The following is a 19090-nucleotide window of genomic DNA, read 5'->3' on the forward strand; positions in this document are numbered from 1 at the left end:
ACAGACAGGTGCCACATATTGATATTGCCTGACATTAGGAGGGTATATGTAGGGCCATATTGCAGATAACCCTATTACACACCTATGGCATTTCTGCATGCTGCAATTCAGATTAACCTGAGTATCCTGCAAGGGGTGGGCTGTGGATCCCATGTGTCCAGCATAGTGGCATTACTTCCACCACCAGCTATAGGCCAAGTAATATACATAGTTCCCATTACACAACACACACTATGATGGCTTACATCTTATCAGTCAGTGCTGCTCTGCAAGGTTGAGGGGTATGGCCCACTACCCACAGGGATGGACTCTATTGTCCTTAGCAGTTGTTCAGCTGAACATCATTACAACAACACATGAAGGCACATATAAAACATTCCATATCATCTATCTCATTATTATGAACCAATTACTATGGTCAGTTACATACATATATACTTCACATACCTGTTCTGGTACTGCAGACTCTTTTAGAGTTTTTTTTTTCTTATACGCTCTCTCTCTCTCTCAGTCTTTGTAATGAGCTGCTTTGCATAGATTGCAGCAGGGAATTTGTAGTGATGCACATGATCAGGTGATAGCCTCTGCACCAGTCAGTGTCCACCACTTGCTACCTGCATGCGGCATGCTGTGTAGTACTTCCAGTTACCACTGTCGTAGCAACCAACTACTATAACTCCCTACATCATTTGGGCATGGTCCATTTACCTTTCCTGTATGATGGATATCCTTCCTGTGTGTGGGCATCAGTGTTACAGACAAAAGGTAGCAATACCTCTTACAGGAGAAACTGCACACTCAGAGCAGCTACATATTTGTAGGAAGTTCCAGAACTACAGACAGAGTATGAGTAGTGTTGTTGCATGCATTGTATAGTACTGCTGTTACAGGGTTTGTGTGTATATACTAGTTTAACATGGAATGCAGTCTGTCTGCAAAGCTCTCAACTGTGGGCCTATCCTTTTGATGGTCAAAGGTGTGCCTGTTATGTTTTGTCTGTCCACCACACAGGTCTTGTGTCAGATATATCACTGACCGTGTGTGTGTTGAGTGCTTTCAGTACATGACTACATCCATTTCTGTTTCTATCTTTGTATTCCTGACTAGGGATATGTTTCAGTCTATCCTGTAACACCAGCAACTTGCTTAGTGTATGACAACAGTTTTACACATATGGGCCTGTGTTCCAGCCTCTGTCCTCCACCTACATACCAGGTTTTGCACATATGACATGCTGTCAGGGGATGTTATGTAGTAGGCTGTGAGTATGTCATGCTGCCATTCCTGCCATTAGTTCACTGCTGTTGTGTTCCCCTGTTGGGGTCATATATGTGTGGGCTTCACCTACACAATACATGTGTGCCCCTATGAACTCAGTGTATGTAACAGTGGTATATGGCCTTGCATTACTGAGTCTAGGGGGATTCACCATAACTAGACAGGGCTGTTAAAACATGTGGGGGTATCAGGGGTAAGCTGCCTTACGTTATCTGGATGTACATCACCATACAATCTACCTTGGGTAAATGCAGGCCTACTGGCTCCTGCCATACAGACTGTTCTGTTTGTCAGTGTGATTGTGATGGTGTCAGTTATGCCTTGTTATGTAACAGATACATCCCATCATGTCAGCTGAGGTCTTTACCCCCTAGGGTTCTGTACAAAGTGTAGATAGAGGTTGCTGAACTATACATCTGCATTACTTACTGTTTATTTTTTGGTATCCTGTGGCCCGGTCTGCCTTTACTATTGTACTACATGAAGGCCTCAGCCTGGACAGCAACATATGTAAATCTTTCCAGACTACTGTATTAGTATAACTGTTTCACAGTTGCATTACTCTTTTTATATTGATGTCAGTGTCTAAACAGCTATATGACATGGCATGTACAACTGTAATAATACACAAATAAAGCTTTCCTATGTATGTAAACCTGTGTGTGGTGTTATATCCTTTGACCTCTCTGTGGGTATATGTTGCAGACAAGGATTGTCATTTGTATGAGTGGCTCATACAGTGCCAGTTGGTAAGGTAGTAACTCTAGGCATGGTGGCTGTTCAACATTGCATGGACCTTCTACATATGTATCTTCCTATACATATCTCTGCATGAGTATGTGTAGTTACATATCTATCTATATAACGATATATATATGTATATATATATATATATATATATATATATATATATATATATATATATATATATATATATACATATCTGTATCTGCATATATGTGTCTGTGTATATGTATCCTAGGGATGTTGATTACTTCCGCATTGTACATTCCGTATGGAAGCCAGACTGTACTGCATGATATGTTACTGATACCAGCCTGACATCATACAGGTGGGATGGAGTACTGTTAACATCTTGTGTCCTTGTCGTGTCAGGTCCTGGTTATGGGATCTGCAACAGTTGGCAGTGTATTGGAGGGCAGACGTGTTTGGCTGTGGGAGGGATACCTATTCGTATAAGACGTATGTTGTTTGGGGCCTCTCAACCCCAATAATGTTGCATGTGGACATATATGTTTTTGTTATGTTCCCATTTTTATCTACAGATGTATGTCCGTATATACCTATATAGACATATATATATCTGCTTACATATATTTATATTGCTGTATATATATATATATATATATATATATATATATATATATATATATATATATATATATATAGATATATATATATATATATATATATATATATATATATATATATATATATATATATATATATATATATATATATATATATATATATATATATATATATAGAGAGAGAGAGAGTCATATAGATGTAGACATATATATCTATAGATGTATGCATATGTATGTATATATATATATATATATATATATATATATATATATATATATATATATATATATATATATATATAGATAGATATACACACACACACACACACATACACACACACACACACACACACACACACACACACACACACACACACACACACACACACACACACACACACACACACACATCTACATGTTGAAATACATTCCCTGTACTGTTGAATGACTGGGCTGGATGATATGTTTATGAAAACATCCTGATTATGTATAGCTAACATGGCTTAGTGGTAAATCACCTTAGCTATGGTGTGTATGCTCCTGGGTTTGAGCCTTGCAGAGGCTATTTATTTTGTTGCTGGCCAGAACAAGTGCCGTTGGATACAGACTGATTAAGGCAGTTTTAAGCAGTTGTAACTGGATTTGTGCCGCGGTAAGCACTGCTAACTTCGGGTTACAGTTTTTTATACTCAGTTAGCTTCTAAATTGCTTAACCTGTGTAGGCATTGCTTACCCCATGCAAACAGGCTTAAACCTGCTTAATGCTGCTTAAAAGTGCTTACTCCCACTTATCCCCATGCTACTTTCTTTAAAAGAAAAGAAACTAGGGTTGCTAGGAAAGTGGTGAAAAAGGGGCACAAAGAGGGAAAGACAGTAGGGAAAATTGCTAGGGATGTACAGGAAGGGTATAGGGAAGGTCCATAGCTGCCCATTTCTTCTACAGCAACAGCTGTGCATATACACTGAATTTGGAGGTAGATTTAGACACTCAAACCCCTGAGAAAAGGGTGAGGATAACAATAATATGTTGTGATGCTAATTAGACCAGATTACATGTGTCCAATGGGCACGTATGTGAAATGGACAGGTATGTATGGGGTGTGATTTTTTTTTGGAACAGATTGCTGTTTTTTTTTTTTTTCAGGTGACAGTGGAATGTTAGGGAGGGATAGTAGGTATATCTGGGGAGGTAGGTTAGGTAGGTTAACAGATAAGACAAACAAGGCGCATACAGGGGCAGTATATGACACATGTGCGGGGTAAACACCTTGATGGGGAGGGGTGTTGGGAAATTGGAAGCCCATGAGCCCCCTAGTGGAAACAGTGGGACTGAGGTCCCCACCCATGAGCACCACTGCAACTTTACAGCCTCATAGGTGGCTGTACTGGGGGCTGAGTCACAGAGCTAGGCCGGTCACAACACATGGCCCTTGAGCTAGCGTAGCAGATCTCCGACCTCCCTGCAGAGCTTGCTATGCACCACGACCCATACCTGGCGAGGGGTAACAGGTTCCTGTCCGCACCCACTCCCAGGGGGGCATGAACCCAATCCCCTGAGACAGTTCCACCTGAAGGTGGTGCAGGACCAATGGATGAGGAGGTCCTGGTTTGGGCCCCAGATGTGCTGGTGCCCACTGCCACACCCAGCTGAGGTGGGACAGGTGGGTCCGCTGGGACCGGCCTTTCCAAACCTGTTATAGTATTTAAATTTAATCAATATATGTGGGTTAGTAATAGTCAACACATTCCAGGGTTAGGTATAACAGCATGCATAGATATTCCCATTAACTCAGACACCAGATACAGAATGGTTGCATAGCAAATGGTACACATGCATATACGGGACCATAGTGGTAATAACAACAGCATGCAGGTACATTGATGGCACCATGCCACCAATGTTGGAGTATTTCAACATAGCACATGCATGAAAACAGATTTAAATAATTATGAACCAAGAGGGCATATGTCCCAAAAGAACAGTGAAATCATTAAATACCGGTTGAGGTGGATATTTAGTTTATTGTTAGAGATATGGTGGGGGGGGGGGAGATGTCATTTAACAACTACTATATTCCTGTAGTTCACATTACTTTCATAGTCAGTGCTGTTATCTGTACCTTTCCAGTATTATTACACTGCCCTATTGCCTTAGTTTGGACAGTGATATGGCTGTCATCATCTTTATACATGAAGTGGTTTTACTTACAGTATATACCTCTTACCTGTTATACCTGTGGAGGAAATGTTTGTTAACACTAACTGTTTCTACACATACTCCCAGATTCCAGGTTGTTGTTGTGCACATACCTGTTCATCTCTTTCTGCACAGACTCTAGCCATGTCTTGACCACATGCAGGTAAACCGGGACATATCTACACTATTGCCCTCTTCAACCTTTAGTGACTTATCACACTCTTATACAGGCTTTCCTACACAGTTATATTATGTAGCACAGTGTGGGTGACAGTGATCAGTGATACCTTATTATTCAGAGCAACTGCAACAATCACAATTCCATACAATACCAGAGTAAACAGTACCAGTACAGGGTATCAAGCTGTTTATTTCTCGGCACAGTATTCGTATCCGACGTACCTGTGGGAGCAATGTTTGTTAGCACTACCTGAATGTTGCCACACACAGTACCAGATTCCACATTACCATTATACACATACATCTCACTTTGTTACTGTACACACTCTGGCCACAACTTGACAACATGGGGGTGTAAATGGGGCATACATGATTTCTTACTCTCATAAAGTTTTGGGGAGTTTCTAGCATGCCAACTCTGTTATCATAGATGCGTGTCAATCAGTTGTATTTCCTGTTTGTTGCCTATACATCTGGGATCATCCCACTGATTTCCCAGGGGTACAGGTTGACAGGAAACAAATATGGGCCACTTTACTGGACATTTTAGATGTATCTGTACAGCTGTGGGGTATGATTCTGTATGCAGACTATTACTACTGCCAGGATTCGAACCATGGCTGTGTGTGCTAAAAATACAACAGTTCACATCTCAGTTGCATGTGCTATTTGGATTTTGTTGTCTCTCAGTTGTACTAAATGGCCACTGGGGATTACACCAGTCATATACAGGCATTCCTACACATTCTATTTATGGTGCACAGTGTGGGTAACAGTGCTTAATGCAACAGTGCTATTACGTGATTGCAAATCTACATTACCATATGATACCAGAGTATACACATCCAGTCTAGCAGTTAGACCTTTATTATCAGGCCATTATGCTTTGATTAATATACAAACTATATGAGACTCCTCCTGTCATATTCTCCGAAGTATGCAGTACTTGCCTTAAACAATGCAGGTTCTATACTGGCAATTAATTTGCTAATACTTTTAGATGTATTTCCTATGACAGTACATGCAAGAGTATTACTAACCTGCCTTGCATTGCAACCTCTCCAGGCAACATCCATGGGCCTCCTGGTTCACGGCCCGCTTGCTTGCAGCTGTGGAAAACATGAGAGGGATATTTAGCCATACCTATCCATGATACACATGAGCTGGCAATTATTACACACATAGCGGAGTGATACTTACACACAGCTGGGACAGCCCTTGTCATTCTAACCTCTTGGATCCACTGCTCCAAGAGGTCCCCCTTATGCCGCTTCAGGTCGGTATAGTGATGCCTCACCTGCTCACCAGTTCAGGGTATGCCAGTGGCACTGGTGAGGTCATGTGTGAGACGGTCCCAGGCTTTCACTTTATAGTGGAACCCTGGTACTGGCCCTGCAGCAGTCTCTGCCCATGGTCTTTGACAAGGAGTCCTGCCATGACTCTGGACTCCTGGCTGCACCAGCGCTGTGCACGGAAATGCACACCTTCTCCCCTTTTTGCCATGGTGCCTGCAAAAGGAAGCTACAACCAGTTATGAGATGTATTCTCGCCTGTTGGGTTTAAGTAGGCCTGATTTCCCACATTTTGCCATGATTGGCTGGTTTTGAAAAGGCTAAGCTATGGGCAAACCTGCTTACCGAAGGTTGACATTGTTTAAAGGGTTATACTACTGGGCACATGGAGTTAGCTGGCCTAAACATTGCTTACACCTCCTAAGCTGGCCTGCATTGCTTACAATAGACTTTGCATTATATTTTCTTGTTAATATATATATATATATATATATATATATATATATATATATATATATATATATATATGTCTGGTATCCATGATTCATGTGTACATACACTGTATGGGGTCCTTGTGTTTTATTGGAGACTTCAACACTCTACTACAATTACACCTCACATCTGGGCTTATGCTATACTCCATTTCACATATTTATGTTATGTAGTGGGTTATAGAACATATGTCTGTATACTGATTCCTTTCACAGGTTCAGTTTGACTTTACTATAGTAAGGATTTGTTCAGTGATACCTCAATCTTCTGTACTGCTGCAATGACCTGATGGTTAACTACTGTGGCTATAGTGTTTAAGGTTCTGGGTTCAAGCCCTGCAAGGCTTTTTATTTTGTTGCTGGGCAGAACAAGGCCCATTGGATACAGGGTGACTAAGGCATTTCTGAGCAGTTGTAAGCGGGCTTGCATGGGTTTGCTTGAAGGTAAACACTGCTAACCTCCGGTTAATGATGCTTACAGAGAGTTAGCTTCAATATTGCTTAACCTGTGTGCGCATTTCTTACCCCCACGCAAACTGACTTAAACTCATTTACTGGTGCTTAAATATGCTTACTACTGCTTATTGGTGCTTACACTTGCTTACTAGTGCTTACTCCCGCTTACAACTGCACTGATTTAGGCAGTACTATCTAATGGTTCTTGGGAGAGAGGGGGATTTGGCAGTTGTATGGGGTTATCATTCATTACACATTTTACCTTCCATTTGTATCCATGATTCCTCTGTAGATATACTGTATGTGGCACACATGATTATCTGTGGACATTGCAACATTATAACACTGACACCTCACATCCTCATGTAATGCAGTACTCAAGTTCACAAATATATGTTATTGAGCAGGTTATGCGACTAAAATATTGGTCATAACGTAATTTGATGTGGAAAATGGAATGTGCTGCAGTGGGACTCGAACTGGGAATGCCTGCTCGTAAGGCGAATGCTCTGCCCACTACACTATTGCTATACTGCTTAATTTGCATATATCTTCCTTGTTATCCTCTTCAGCCATTTAAGCTGCATTAACTGTAGCTAAGTGGTGGGCAAACCCGCGCACCTACGGTTAGCTTTCATCTGATTAATAATAAAAAAAATGATTTGTTTATTTGGTTTGTATTTAATATTGCTGTTGTACACATGGGGGGATGTTGCTGTGGGTATGAGAACACCTATGAACAGTCCCGTTCATTCCTTTGGCCTTTCTGCTGTTCTTCATTGCAGGGGCATGCATATTCTGTAAGCTCTGCTCTCAGACACACCCCCTGCACTCTTACATGCTCCGTGTAAGATTAGGAGCTCAGGCAGAGCGCCTTCATTAATATGCATGGCGCGCTGCAATCCTGTTCCCTAACAGCTGCTTCCATGCAGGACTAAGCTGCTCCTGCATGGAAGATTAGTAAATCTGGGAGTTATTCTCCTCATGTTTCAAAACTTTCACTACATTTGGGTGTTGTGAAGTCAGCAGATATGTATGCAGTCCCATGATTCCAGATCTATGCATGTCATCAATTTTGAAGAGATGCATACTTTCTTCAGAATGGGGAATGTTACTCTTAGTATACACTGATTTTATAAATCATTTGATGGGAATGAAGCATCCTTCTTGTTTTCCTGTCCAACCTATCCAACACCTTTTGGGGCCAGTCAACCACTCCAAAACTGAAAGTTAAGATAGGAAGAGCAAATTGGTGTATAGCTTGGACTTTGTACCTAGATGTCAACACTGTTTTCAGTAAGTCTTCTAAAATATTTCTTACTAAGTTTTATTCTCATTATTCATGTTTTGTTGTTGATCCTTTATCAATTCCTATATATATATATATATATATATATATATATACATATATATATATATATATATATATATATATATATATGTACACACACACACACACACACACACACACACACACACACACACACACACACACACACACACACTCCCTCTTGCTCAAGTTCTTTTATATCACATTCCTGTCCCAAACTGATGTTTTCTTGGTGCTACAGCTTTCCTGTTTTAAATGTTGCTTTTGTACATTTATCAAGACCAAATGACATTCTTATGTCATTTGAAAACATTTTGACCACTTGCAGTTTTGCTTTCATTTCCTTATCTGATGAACTATACAGTTTTAAATCATCTGCAAAAAGAAGATGAAAAGGTTTTATACTTTTTTGTTTTCTAGGAACCAAATTATAGCCATGCCCTAATCTATTAAGTAGACAGCTTAATGGGTTAAGGCAAGACAAAAGAGCAGCAGTGACAAAGATTCACCCTGGAATATCTCCCTTTGAATTTTTATCCCAGGAATAATAATTTTCCTTTGTCATGGCGTAACTGCAAAATGGTTTGCTAATGTTTCATGGTCGCTGTAGTGTAAGTGATCAGTGTAGAGTGTATCTTATGCATCTGTACTTCTCTTTTATCCATGAATGTGGGATACTGTCAAATGCTTTTTTATAGTCTAGCCATGCCATACTTAGAATCTTCCCCTTTTATAGTTTTCCATTATGACTTTATTTGACAACAAATGATCTTTTGTTCCATATGACTTTCTTTTGTTACTCTTCTGTTCTTTTGCCATGCTTCAGTTTTCTTCTAAGTGACTATAAACTCTGTTAGCATCATTTCCAGCGTATAGTTTATACATAGTCAGAATGCAAGTTATTGCTCTATAGTTTTTAGGAAAGCTTGCAGGTTCACTGTTAAGTAGAAACATTGTTTTTCCTGTTGTCAACCAGGCCAGTGACCATTCAGGGTTCGCATATAAATAGTTCTTACTCATGGCTAAATTGTCATGTAAACATATTCATACCTTTAGCCAGAAGTTTGGTACTGCATCTGGACCTAGGGTTTTCCACTTAGGAGTTTTCCTTAACTTTTTTTTAATCTCTCTGGTGATTACTTCATCCCATTTCATATCCTGTATGTTTAAACTTCGTATTCTTTCTTTTACTTCTTTTATGCATTTAGCATCTTTGTTATGTTCCACAAGATCGTCATAGATATATCTCAAAAATGTATCTATTGCTTCATTTTGGTAGTATTTCAGTTCCTTTTGCCTTGTTTCTTAATTCTCTATAAACCTTTTTTGTGTCATCGACAGATTGCTTATTTTGTAATTTTTTCCTTTATATTTATCTACATATCTTCTAAGTTTTTTGTCTGTGCTAATGTTTTTAGTTTATTATTTGCAATTGTGTGCAGTTAAGTGTCTTCTGCGTGGAGACATGTGTGAGTGGGTGTACCTTCGTTGAAGGTTGTGCGTCAGGGCTGGCAACTCGGTACGTAAAAATCAACTGCCAATCATTAGCGGACCGGAGTTCCACTGTGGCGACCCCTAACCGGGAAAAGCTGAAAGTCACAACAACAACAACAACATTTGCAATTGTGTGCAATAGATCCTGATCTGCTCTAATACTGCACATTGCTTTTATCACGTCTAGATTTCTGAGTATTTTTTTATCTCTTCCCTTTTCTATACTGTTCTAACAGTGACACCTCTTGTGTTAATTGTTTTATAGTTTTCACTATTTGATATTTCTGTGATGGCATTTGATTTCTCCGCATTCCTTTATCTTACTGCCCTGTGTTTCTGTGGTAAAACTTATCTGTTATTAATTTAGTTGCACAGTATTATATCCTATTTATTTCTGTTATACTGCTTGAATTTCTATGAACAGCCCTAATTACTGTGTTCAGTTCTTTTATTGACCTTCTATATTGACTTTCTGTAGTCTGTTTCTTTCATTGATTTTAATATGTATATTCATCTCTATTAAATCAAGCAATTCTACTCTTAGACCATTTTCTTCTAAACTGAGGGCACATTCTTTGTTCTCCGTTTCCTGCGAGCATTTTACAGAAAGTTCCAGAGCATCTTCCTCTGCTACATTCTCTTAAGTTTCATCCTGTGTCATCCATTGTTCTTTCATATGGGAACTCACTGGCCTGTCACTCCACAACACTGACTGTGTCAGAGTTGCCACAGTTTCCTGTCCCTTCCCTTGCTATGCAACTCCAACTGAACTTTTGTACTAGTTGCCTATGGAAGGCTCCAAAGTATCTTCATATGGCAACTAATCAGAGGTTTCCTGCTCCATTGTTTTTTCCTTAATCTGGGGGTTCATTGCTCTATTCTGCTGTGATGTGATCAAAATTAGATTTTCTACACTAAATTCTTCACTTCACAAGCAATTCATAAACTTGGTTTCTATTTCTTTAACTTTTCCATTACTAATTCTCTTTTCTACTTTTTTCTACTTTAACTGGGAATTTATCTATGATACCCGAGTGTGGGATGGTGCTGATGCCTTTGTGAGGTCTAGGTATGCAGTGTGTACTGATCTGACCTCATCCATTGTTTCAGTAAACACGAAATTGCCATGGCAGGTAGCTGCAGGACACCAGTTGATTTTCATAAAATGATGAAAGCTGCTCAAAAGGTACTAAAAAACATTTATTAAAATCATAAAGTGTATGAGTTAAGCACTTTCATTCCCGTAGGAACTTCTTCAGAACTCCATACTACATTCTACTCAATTATTAAATACATTTACATTCAAAAACACACCCAAATCAATTAACCAATGAAATATTACAGAGAATTCAGCTACTTTAATTTTAAAATTGAACTACTGGATAAAACGTTAAAAAAAATAGTTAAAAAGTTTCATCGTGAATTAGAAATGTATGCTAAAGTTACTGTATACCCCAAACCTCCTGGTTTCACAGGCAACAAGTATGCATTGACCTATCATGAGCCCGGTTATCTGGAAGTCCCACCCCCCAAGTCAACAAGATCATATTCAGGCAATCAAGAAGAGGCGTTCCCTTTAGACAATGGTGGGGTAAGGGGATTGGAGAGACTCAAGAACTGAGAGTTTTCCCAGAAAATGGATAGAGGGGAAAAGAGATATATGAGAGAGAGGAGATGAAGCTGAAATGGCAAGTATGGAACAGGAGATAATAGAATTGATGTATTTTCAGGAAGATGAATCTGAGGGGTCAGATTCCAACCTTGTGCCTGCATTTCATACAGTATACAATGACAAGGTGACTTTTGTATTTACAACTTTTCCTCTAGAGCATTAATTAATACACATGCCAATTTTCTTGCTAAAGAACCTTCTTTTATGCCTGCTCGTAGGGCTGACTTGGTACGGACTTTAATTGATTTAAAACTGTACTGTCAAAAATTGAATTTGTCATTATGGTTTCAGAACAGTATGGGGGGGTAAACGAAGGTAGTATAATTAGGTCAATTTGTTTTAATCCTCCATTAAACAACACAATACAGCAATTTGAAAAGTTTTGTGAGCTTGACATCCAGCACATTTTGTATATTGCTTGTAAGTGTGATTTTGTCAACTTGAATAGGGTAGAAAAACAGCTGTTAAATGAAGTGAGCAAAGACAATCAGTTACAGATTATGAAGCCAGATGAGGGGGGAAGGCTTATTGCGATGGAGCAAAGTGATTACTTGAATATCATGAATCAACATTTGATGTCTGAAATGTATTGAGAAGTTTCTTTGAATGAGATTAAAATAGCATATTTGAAAATTGATTGTATGTTAGAAGACATGCTCATGCAAGGGCATATATCTGAAAGGGACTATCATTACATGTTGAATTCTAAACCTTCACTTGCTACAATGTTTGGTATTCCCAAAATTCATTTGAATTTGAAAAATCCCCCTTTTTATCCCATAGTGGGTGGGGCTAGATCCAAAATGTGCCTCATTGCAAAAGTTCTGGACATTGTATTAAAAGATGGTTTGGAAAAGATAGACCAAATATGCAAAGATTCTTGGCACTTTTTGGGTAAGATGAGTGAGGTTATCTTTGATTCTGAATTAATTTTTCTAACCATTGATGTCAAGAGGTTTTTATTTATTCCTCATCAAATAGGCCTACAGTGGTTTGGAGAACAATTAATTAAGTGTTTACAAGTTGAAAAGTGGAGAATTAATGCTATGTTAAATTTAATGGAATTGGTATTAGGAAATAATTTCCTATACTTTGAGGGGCAACACTACAGGCAAACTACTAGTGTTGCAATGGGCGCAGCGTGTGGCCCCTTATTTGCAAATTATGTTATGGCCCAATGGGAGGATTTGTACTGTCTCAACAGGCAATACAAACAATACTGGGTAATGTACACTTGTTTTCTGGACAATATTTTTATCATCTGGTGGGATACCCCTGACTGGTTGAATGAGTTCTTGCAATGCATTAATAACACAGTGGATTGTTTTATCCTTTTCAGCACACTGGGATGTAAATAAAATCAATTTTTTGGATGTGGAAATAAGCAAAGATGAGGTGAATGATAGGTTTGTTTCTGCTATCAATTGTAAGCCTACTTTCTCAAATACTTACCTACATTATACAAGCTGGCATCCCTTACATCAAAAAACACAGTTGTTAAGGGACAGCTCATTAGGATAGTGAGAATGGTGTCAGAATATGACATGTTCCAAAGAAAACTGTGAACGTTGTGATGAGTATGTTTGAGAGAAGGAGGTATTCCTTGAAATTTTTGTGGCATCCCCATTAAAATATAGAACAAATTCAAGTCATGGTTGTTGAGCCGAGGGTTACTCTTAACAGAGAAAATTTTCATTTCCACCTTTAATTTGAACAGTCAAACTATATGGGCAATTTTGAGAAAAAAATGAAATATATTTAAGGGTGATGCACATGCCTTTTTAAACCTCGGCAGTAAACCCATAATTGTTTACAGAAAAGGTGAGCCAATTAAAAAAAATGTTTAGAAAAAAGAGTAGAGGAGAAATACACAGCAAATTCAGGAATGAAAAAGAGTGGTGCTTGTTCTCAGTGCCCACACATTCAATGTGGAACTGATTTTAAAGTCAGTGAATTTGTTTACAGGGTAGAGGGTAAATATAATTGTTGTAGCAAAAATGTTATGTATTTAGATCAGTGTCAACAGTGCCCTGCATTTTATGTGGGGAAGACCTCTAGGAGGTTAATGGATTGTATATATGAGCATCTACAAGACATTAAAAAACAAAAGAATACAAATGCCCTTTTCAAGCATTTGTGTTGCAATGAGGGTCATGTTTTTCGTTTTTTTTAGTTATAACCAAAATTGTGAAAGATGCACAGGGCTGGGTAGTAGATGAACTTTTTGAGGCATGTGAGCTAAAATGGCAGTTCAGATTAAATGCAACCCAATACCCAGGTCTTAATGAGGCATTATCCATTAGTTCAATTTTAAAATTAAAGTATCTGAATTCTCTGTAATATTTCATTGGTTAATTGATTTTGGTGTGTTTTTGAACATAAATGTATTTAACAATTGATTGGAATGTAGTATGGAGTTCTGAAGAAGTTCCTACGGGAATGAAAGTGCTTAACTCGTACATTTTATGGTTTTAATAAATAGTTTTTAGTACCTTTTCAGCAGACTTCATCATTTTTTGAAAGTCAACCAGTGTCCTGCAGGCTGCAGCTACCTCCTGTGGCAATTTCGTGTTTATTCAGTTTGTGTTGTTTTTACTACATTGTTTCAGTAACATTCTCAAAAAAATTCAACCGGGTTACGTAGGCAGGATTTGCCCTTGATGAATCTGAACTGGTTTGGATCAAGAGTTTGCAGGTTACCTGTGTCCTTATTTATTAATTCCATAATGATCCTTTCCATAGTCTTACATATGAGTCTGACTCATTTTCTTAGACTATAATCACCGATATCTGTTGATGCTCTGCCTTTGTACAAGATGATGACTGCTGCTGCCCTCCATTCATCCAGTATGATGCATGTTTAGAGGATGATATTGAATAAGCTCTGTATGGCATCTGACAAGTCATGTTTCAGGCTAACCAGCAAGCAGCCTGGTGTGTTATCCAGTCCCTTAAAAATACTTGGGCTTGGATAGTACCTTGAGGACTTTTTCATGAGAGATTTGAGGGGGAATTTGATGCAGGTGTGTGACCTGAGAATATAAGAGGGGAAAGGATGGTGAAGTTTAAACTAAAATTTGTCGGTTAGTATATTCGCATCCTTGTATGTGGTACCCTTTACTGTTAGCATGAAGATAATTATAAAAATGTTACTATGGTTTATTTTATTTGCTATGAATGCATATATATCTATGCTGTTATCTAAAATGTTATTTAATACAGATATTTTAAAAATGTGGTGATTCAACAGATAAACTAAATTGCACATAAAACTACAAGCAGTAACCATGGTGGTCTTAGAATACCATGAAACATGCATATGTTTAACTCATATGTCATCTGACATTGTTTTATAGGTTTCAGGCCTGTTTCAGCAATGCCGCACAGTCCTTATATTATGCACATGCCCAGTTTAAACGGCAGCCTCCTTTAGACTTTACCACTCTACCTTTAGCTTTCTTTGCTGTAGTCAAATGCCTTAAGTTCTCAATGGGTGATATCAAGAGCTTGGCTATCTGTTATTCATTGAGTGAATGCAGCCATATTATAGTGATGCTGTGTTGATAAGACATCGTCCTGATGTTTAAAATCCATAAAATATACCTTGCTTCCAGAATAATTGTCCCATTGGCTGTCTGTTCCACCAGCTAACTTCATGTTTTACCTAGTTTTTAACTTAACATCTGCATGCATTAGAATGGTTTTAATTTATGGCATAATGTGCTGCTGAATTTAAAGTACATAATATAAACTTTTACTAAACCACAGGTAGAAAACAGCTGCAGCATCACTTTAAAATCTTTAATAAAATCTCCAGTCAGCAGTTTATATAACTCTAATGTGATCAACTGTTTACTGTGGTATCCAGCAGAAACTACAATGCAGCTATTTGATTTGTCTACAATGTTTCATAAATAACTGTAATGATATTCTTACCACACAAAAGACACACTGTTTTTTGTGCTGTTTTAATGCTGCAGTTCTTCACATGTTCTGATGAAATGTACAGATGTAACAGTGGACAGTACTTATAATGATGCATTTTACAATTCCAAAAATTGCAGAGCTCAGTATCAAGTTTATCATCTGAAGATCTTATTACATGTGAACTATTACCATTTGTATGTAGGCATATGAAATTAAGAAAATTATTTTGTTTTGTTTTCCTTCATCGAGAAAGTCATACTTGCATATTATCACATACGATGAGGCTTTGTGAGATTTTTTTTTTTAACAAGGACAACATAGTTTTAAGCAATAAAAATCCATGTGCACATTTATCTGCTAACATTTAATCAATGCACCATGACAGAGTTATAGAATTCCCTGAAAAGATGTGTCAGCATGCAAAATGACAAATCCAGTGTTTAAAAATACTGGCCATTCAATCCAACTGCACTATGCACATGCTTTGGCCTTGCTATGACCTCATCAACATACAATAAATGGAAACCCTATGTTCTGAAACATTTAGTTTTACAAGAATCCTCTGAGGTATTAAACCCAGGAATGTGTTGAAGCATTTTTTCCAGTGGAAAATGTCAAGCCTTTGTATGATGTTTTGAAGTTTGCAAATGTTTTTGTACATTTGTTTTTGCAAGGGTCTTTCATTCTGGATCCTATTTGCATTGGATAGCGGAGTGTTACATACTTATTTCCACAAAAAACATACATGAAATGCATGCAGAGTCAAAGTAAATACAAACACAATGCACTTCAAATTTAGTACTGTGAACTGTCTCTCCTGTGCAGTTAAGTTCTTGGATTTCTCTCTTAACTTGCCTTTTAATCATCTCAAGCATATTCATTTGCTAAGGTCTGTTACTTATTTTAGGAACAGTCTCTTTATTCTGCTTGACTATGCCATCATCTGTAATACTTTTCTACATCTGCTCCCTTCTTCTTTTTTTCTCTATATGCTGATTAGGATGCTGTCATTTACTGAGATGTTAGCTGCTGCAGCCTGTTCATATAGGGTTGGATCAAGACTTCTCAACATCTTAGTACAAGAAATCTGAACAAAGTCTAAAATAAAGGGTGACAAAGGCCCAAAAATAGAAACAGATTTTAAATATTGTTCGTATAAACTTAGAAAGTAGCTAGAGTAATAGGATTTGTGTTAACATCCATTTTCTGAATGATATGGAGCCTGAAATTCAAATGTATGTCATTACCTAGTGGCTTCAGTCCTCATTGATTTGCCAGAAAAACAAAACTTTTATTTGGAGCAGACCGAAAATAGGAGGCAAAAATCTGGACATTCTGGAAAAATCTGGACAGTTGAGAGGTATGGTTGGATCCCTCCATAGAGGACTGGACTATCTGTTCCTGGTCTCTGACTATTTCCCACATACCTGATTTCTTTTTCTCTACCATTTTCTATTTTTACAACCATACACAATGTTTCAATTTTTAAAATTAATATAAAGAGAGTGTGTGTGTGTGTGTGTGTGTGTGTGTGTGTGTGTGTGTGTGTGTGTGTGTGTGTGTGTGAGAGAGAGAGAGAGAGAGAGAGAGAGAGAGACAGAAAGACAAAAAAAACACTTTTCCTAGTTTCTGTGTTCTTTTCTGGTCTGTATTTTCCACTAGAGCACCTTCATATGTCCCCAAATCAAGGCTGTAAGAAAATGATGCATTCTCTATATCTATTCTTTTTTTCTTTTTTTACCCAATCTGGTAGATTATGTCCCATAACAGGAACTTGAGTTATCACTGTCTTTCAGTGTATTATCATACCTACCTATCACCATGTTGCCACTGCAATGAAGCAGAGCTGTTTTAAAATATGTTTCATGAAGTACATTTCTCTCAACAGTCTCTGGACTACTCTATTATAACTAGCCCAAACAACAAAGGAGTTACCTTTTAATTCAGCATTTTTCCCCTTATGTTTCTTAAAAAATATTTTCTGCTGTTGCTGAGGTAGTTGAAAGATCTCTTAATAAACAATTGAACTTATTTTCCCTTTACTTGCATTATTGTTCCTTAGGATCCTCTCGACCTGTGTACTGATTTTTATTAAGAAAAGTATCGCCAGTCAGGGGTCATTACTAAAACCTAATCCACATTGCACATTCAACTTGGAAATCCAGACAGATGCAGAGACTATAAATATGTGAGAATGAAATTATGCGAATGATCACACTGTGAACTTTTGTGAGTCTAAGAACACTTTCAAAATTTTTCAGCATTTTGTGCAATACACAAAGTATATCCCACAATTGAGCTGTGTACAGAACATGGCACATACAGAACTAACATTTATGCAAGTAGGTCATGCTGCACATGGCTATAGTTTATTTGATAACTGGGGACAGAGCAGAATTAACTCGTGCCATGCTAAGTACATGAAGCATGATAGGACAATATTGACAGCGATAATTTGTCCTGAAAGTGTGTTAGGACCACAATAGGGCTATTCCACGCTACACTGTACATTTTGCACATTAAAGCAGGTCCACAGCTTGTATCACATATATCTTATACAGACAGTAGTGCTGAACTGTTTATCTTATTTTAAATTTTCATTTGATGTATTTTTAATGGGGTAACCCAAGTGGGCTCAATGGCTTAATTTCAGGGGGTGCTGGGACAATATTTTGTGAAATGCCATGCTCAGAGTCACACATTTTTTATCATTTCTTAACTGAGAAGATGGGCTAGCCCATGGAATCGTTTCATCTACAACATATGCAACAAACGTAAGGGTATGTCAGTCTCCCAAGGTGGCTGAACATTGCTCAATAGCTTAATTTCAGCTCTGTCAGTGTGAAAAACAGAAACTGAAAAAAAGAGTGCAATTGAAACTATTTGGGCAAAGTTTAGTTACTAGCTAGTAAGTACACCATCTGGATGCCAGCAAAGAAGAAATTTGGAGAACCTGAAAGAAAATCAACCAGAGGGGGTAAAGAGAATACACTAGCTATGAAAGATCTTACAACTGCTCAGCAAAAATCAGTCCACGCCTCAGCTTTAGTTCAAGAGATAGCTTTTAGTAATCTGGAACAAGAATAAATCAAATGTACTCAGAGGTGATTAAAATAAATTAAACTTTGAAATAATATATCAGCTCAAATACCAAAAGGTTGGAAAATAGAATTAGCTTTAAATAGCTATTCAGATGAACTGATAAAAATGCAAAAATCAAAGGCTGATATGAAGGAAAGGCTGGCTGAAAATGAAGCTTCTCATGAATAGTTGTTTCAAAAATAGCAGAGTTAGAAGACACAGCATGCAGAAAAAAACAGATATTTTATGCCATTCCAAAGGAACAGACTGTATTTATGTTATGAAAGCATGAATAGGCAACTGGAATGGTATTGGAAAGCAAGATTTGTTAACTGAAGGGCACATCAAACATATGTTCCAA

Source organism: Protopterus annectens, chromosome 11.part0 (genome assembly GCF_019279795.1).
Source record: "Protopterus annectens isolate FY-2018-M chromosome 11.part0, PAN1.0, whole genome shotgun sequence".
In the NCBI taxonomy this organism is placed as follows: Eukaryota; Metazoa; Chordata; order Ceratodontiformes; family Protopteridae; genus Protopterus; species Protopterus annectens.